Genomic DNA, 6,000 nt, shown 5'->3' on the forward strand with positions numbered 1-6,000 from the left:
TGGCTCAGGACAGCTGCCCCACAAATTGTACTTCACCTCTCTGTGGCCTAGAGAATCACAGAACCATTGCATCCGTGTTTCTGGTGCAGATGAATGCCAACAGTGACGACCCAGACAGGTCTGTCTACTGATGAAAAGTAGGATAAGCAAAGACCAGTCTATATTATTTATGAGGAGTGGTGCGGGCACAGCCTTTTTAAAGCCGGCATGCGTCTCCCTCGTGGGACTGAACAATCGTGTTCTGATTGCACGCACATGCAAATGATCAATGCACCGACACGAACGGGTAAACCTTAAGAGCTCCACTAGAGGCTGAAGCCTGTGTGAAACATCACAGCACTGACACAGGAGAAGGATCTATGAAGAATTAAGGTATTTATTTTACATCACTCCCCTTGGATTACAATTCTCCTGAGGCGCAGAGCTCCAGCTGCAAAGCACTGATGTCGTCTGTAAAGTCACCATCACACACATACAACAGCATTCTGCATTACTTTCTTTTACCACAGTCAAGGTGCAAATCTATTTGCAATGTGTTATGTTTTTTTTTTTTTTATGCTTTGTATCTTTGGAGCTTGGAGTGTAGTGTATTTTCACAGCAGACATACAGCATGTCTCCATTGTAGATACATTTTCCACTGATCCCTGACTATTCGACTACCTTCAGTAATTTATTAACGCTCCCTGTAAAATTTTTATCTCAGAATAAAGATAAATGTGTCTGCTCTTATGAGTCATGCTGGATTTTTTTCTCTATGACCAAAATAAAAAAAAAAAGACAGACTAATCAGATGTCTCATTGTCCTGAGGCTAATTAGAGGCTTTTCTCCTCCACACATTCATAGATAATCACACAATCAGCTGCTTTTGTACGGGGCGGAGAAAAGCCGGAAATAGACATAGTGTGATATTTTGTCTGCGCTGTTATTTTAGGAGAAAAGGGATCCAGACAGTTTTTGGTATAATTTGGGTGTCATTTTTGTCCTGAGGGGACAGAGTTTGTATACAGGCAAAATATAATAAGCAAAATCCTCTCTATCCCCTGACAAGAAACATGTTGCATGTCATGACACTATAACAGGTATACAGAGGTGAGCGCTTGCTTCTTAAACATTTTGTTTAAGTGAGTTCAATTACCACAACTTTTTTATTAAAGAGAAGTTAAACTCACATTTTAAGTGTAAGTTTAAGATTTGTGATGCAGCCCTTCCTGAGTTTCCACACAGTTTTAACCATTTCCTCTTACTCAGGTGCGACTTAAAACCTGCACAATTATCTCTGCCTCTGTATACAGTTATTGGAGTTGACGAGGCGTTTTTTTGGCACACAACGCTTGCAGTTTCTAGGCAACACAGTGAAACGGTTGCAACTTTACAACGACTATAATTAGGTTATATGTCAATCAAACTTTCTTTTCATTCTAGTCACAAAATGAAAAGAAATGATGCTCAGTAAAGATCATTAGCATTTTCTGCTTTGCCTTTGAGCTTCTCTGTCATTTCCATTCTATTGTCATTCATAGAAAGACTGTCACATCACATTCACCAGAGAGTGAAGTATATGATTATTAGTTAAATGCTGAACTGGGGTTAGCAAGAAGCTACTGCTGTGATCGACTCTTATCCTGCTTTCTTGCTGGAATTATTTCAAGTAACTGTAAAAGATTTACAAATGATTTAACGATGTCATTCAATAACTACATGTGCAACAGCATTTCCTCAGTTATTTTAAAAATGTATACACAAGTTATAAACAAACCAACATGGTTTCCGTGTCCTGTGCAATGACACAGATTTGTTAAAAACACAATGCTGTCTGTGATTCTCCTGCATGGCTGTGCCAGTACAGAGGAAACATTTAAAGGCCACTCAGTGGGATGCACTGCCAAAGATACGCGCCGCTTGCTGTGAGGAAAACATGATTATAGAGCCAGAAACAAAAACCAACAAGCTTGAGCACCTGATGGATGTATGTGTGAGCACTAAGCCCGTACCTTCATAAGCAATAAGGCCACGCTGGAGTGTCTGATGTAATGAGGGGTGGAAAACAAGCAGAACATTTGGGTTTGTACTAGAGGCTTAATTTCTGAAATAAGACATTTGTAAATGACTGCTGGTGTGAACAGTAAGGCATGTATAGGATGCTATCAACATTATGAGTAATCTTTGAGATAATTTTCAGCCAGACTAAAAAACAGTTTGATCATATTAATGTAAACATTATCACGTGACAACAAAAGGGGTGAGGCAGTTTAAAGAACATAATCTCAAGATATTTTATGTGTAACTTTTATTTCACTGGTTGATATATTTTCATAGTTTTCTATATTAGGTTGCCACTAATTACAGGTCTGACTAATTATAAATTTAAAGCAGTTGTCTAATGTAGTGTGAACTAAAATTAAGCAAAAAATATTCTCAGGTTCTCTTTTCTGATGATTTGATGTTTTAGTTCTTTTAGTAGATTTTGGACTGAGTCAGTCAGACCAAAGTTAATATTCACTATTTTCAGACCGAAGAGTAATTGAGAAAATAACTTTGACAAGTTACTAATATTACCAAATTTTAGTTATAATATGTAGTATATGAAAAAAGAAATACTTGCAGGTTGAGAAGGAGGTAGAGCTACAACTATGAAACTACTAAATTATTGAATTGTATTGTATCTAGTCCAAAGTTTCCAACATTTTTTGAGAAAATACAACTACTTAGACATTTAAGGTAAATGTTCTGTTCACTTGTCCTGTCACATAATAGCCATACTGAAAGGGAGTTTTTCTTGCTCTGCACTGTTGCCCCCGATTGCGTATTTTATATTTTTATCCAGAGGATTTGTCACTGCAATATGTAGTGTCTGACCACACTCCACTAAACAAGCTTTATAATATGAGCCACATATCTGTGTGCCCTCTCTGCTGCCTCTCTCTCCATTCACCCGCTTGCTTTTCAGTCCCTCATGTTTTCACTTGCTGTGCGGTGGTACAGAACATCCACTTCCTCCTGCACCTTCTCACCTCCTTTTTTCAGCTGTCATCTATTCATCAGGTCCATTTTCTATGTTCTCTCTCTTTTTTTCTCCTCTTCAGCAAAAGGGGGTTAGAAATCATTAGTGAAAGAAAATGAGCGAGACAGCAAGTGACAAAACAGAATAAGTAAAGCAAAGTCAAACTAAAAAATATTTGTCTGCCTCTCTGTCTGCTTCTTTCAGTTTAGTTCAGCTTCACATTGGGTTTGTACTTCAGTTTCCTCCCTGAAGAAAAACACATTCTCTTATAAATTATTATAAATGATAAATAAGTTATTATATACCCTCAAAGCATTTTATTTTTTCTTAGCACCAAGTATCTCACATAAAAAGGTGATGTGAAACATGAATTTACAGGTGCATTATTCCACTGTTTCTCTGCTTGCATCATATTCATTAAAATAACCTTCACTCAGCGGCAGACAGAATGGCTGTCCTGCTGCATTATGGGAGATGGGAATCGACCACGGAAATTAGGTGCATCATGTTGGTTACAGCTGGAGAAGCACTGACACTTTGTTTAACTGGTTCCAGTCTGCGAGAGTGAGGGAGAAATTGATGGAAAATTTGAGGAAGGTAATGACACTGCAGTTTTGGTGTAAAACTATGTGAACTGGGCATCGTCTCAGTCTGAAAAGACCAGGCTCATAAAACACCAAATACACCCAAGAAAGAAAAAAAATGCTACAGGCAAATGTGCTATTCTGAGTTTCTATACTGTAGCTCGATCTAAGTGACTGAGTTTATCTCCTCTCACACTGGCCTCTTTTCAGCTATGGCTGTGCATGTGAATAATTCATAGCAAGCAACTGTAGTGACTGAGAGCAAGTACAGAGGCAATATCACTGCCTTAACCTTGGGCTAGCAGCCACAGGTTTCTGTTGAAAGGTGAAATTCAATTAAAAGAGAAGTGGAATATCGTACCCTCTCTTGGATTTCTCCTCTGCTGCAGCTCAACACAGCACAGGAAGCAATTGCACCAGAGGTTTCTAGAAGCAGCAGATAATCAATAGTAAATCATGTTCACCACGGTCATGTGAATGTGGAATTGTGTACATGTCTTACAGTCTGATTGAGGTAAGCGCTGAAAACGTTGCTGAATTTTTTTCTGATAATATACACAGTACTGTGAATTACAAAGCAAGGAGCCCCAACCAGGTAGTCAGCTGGCCTCATTTGTTGCCAGCTGCATTGTAATGGCTGCAGTAATTATCCAGTGGAAAGCTCTTACCTATTTGCTTGGTGAAATTCAGCTGATGACTTCTTTTGTCAGTGGGGAGTGGGATTTAGACATGGCCAAACTATTAGTACACATGAATAAATGGCTAATGTATTGGTATACAGTAACAATGAGAGATGAAACAATTGTCAAAGAGGCATAACAACAACCAGATTTGAAAATGATAGATGTGGAAAAGTGAAGTGAGAATGATTACACTGTAGGTACAAACTTAGACACTGAGTATTTGGATGTTGTGAATGTTAGGAAATTCACAAATATAAACAAATATAAGAAATGCAGAATGAAGATCAGTGAACAATCAGTATAGACAATTACAGAAACACTGGCTTTAAGCTTGTCATACAGGTACAAGCCAAACTGCTTGGTACCTTAAAAGACGATATTTGTTAAAAAGAGAACGAAGAGGAGTATGACTGACAAACAGCCATTTCAAATCTGATTGTCTTGGCTTCGATATAGTGCATTGATATAAAGTTTGTTTCATTTTTGTGTAATAGGAAGTATGACAAATATGTCTTCGAATACTTTTCTATTTACTTCTGAAACTCTAATAAGCCACAAATCTATATAAAGGCCCACGCATGCTTATCTTGAACTTACACTCCCATAAAGCTGACCTGCAAATTTATTAAACTCATTTGAGGAGTTTGTTAGCAATAGCAGCAAAATGTGTAGGAGGTGTGTGGTCATCAGCAAATCACTGTGTCCCTTTCTAAAAGCACAATTATTACACTGCAAGTGTCTTGAATCTAATCAATTCCAAAAAAAACGTAGCTGCAAGTTGTGCAACAGAAATAATTCAATAAAGTGCCCGAGTAACTTCACATTAAAGTGGGTTTTAATTGAAGCACAAAACAGCATCATGCAGCACACACTAAAGGGATTCTACTGCTAAATCATTTTGGGGATGTAACTTCACTAATGCATGAAACGTTTTGGGAAGCGCTCTTACACGCTCTAACTGTGCAGCAAATATTTAGCTACAGTTTGGACTTGGTTAGCATAGGTTAGCATTAACACTGAAAATTCAGATTACATCTTTAAAGCGCAGTTAGCAGGCTGTATCTCCTATAGTTTGAAAACATAGGTGCAGACGTATGACGGTGTGATGGCCTATGCATGAACGCCGCACACAGCAGAAGGGAATCGTGGTCACACAATGCCACACGGGCTGCACAGCTTTGCCTCTTAGGAACACTGGAAGGGGAAAACAGTGATGGGCACTGATGAACAGCACTTGTAAACACTTGTAAACCCCTGCTGATAAATGATGGTCCATTTGTGCAAAGAGCCAGTAAAATGGTGATTACTGACTCTGTGTTTGCCTGCTTCTTCAACAGCTGTGGTGGCTTTATGGATGATGTTAGCTCAGCCTCAGCAGAGAGGATGTCGCCTAAAAGTGATGAGTGACAGGTGTTGGTGATGATGTGCTTCTTTCTCCAAAAGGAAATAAAGGCTGCGATATATTACTGTAGCTTTGACTACACTCTGTCTTCATATGCCTGAAGAGGTGCTAAACGGCTTTATGGATTTTATCAGGATGAACAAAAATGACTAGTCTGTGTCTGAGAGAAAGTGTCAGATTATTCGAGATGAGTCACGCCAGGAAACGGGTGTGAACAGGTTGGGTGAGTGATAGGTCCGTAAGTATCATTGCAGACTGCCTTTTGTCATTGTGTTAGTTTGGGTCTCTCCTCTTTGTCAGCCTGCTTTCCTCCCACTCTGCTTTGTCT

This window comes from Anabas testudineus, chromosome 22 (genome assembly GCF_900324465.2).
Source record: "Anabas testudineus chromosome 22, fAnaTes1.2, whole genome shotgun sequence".
Classification (NCBI taxonomy): Eukaryota; Metazoa; Chordata; class Actinopteri; order Anabantiformes; family Anabantidae; genus Anabas; species Anabas testudineus.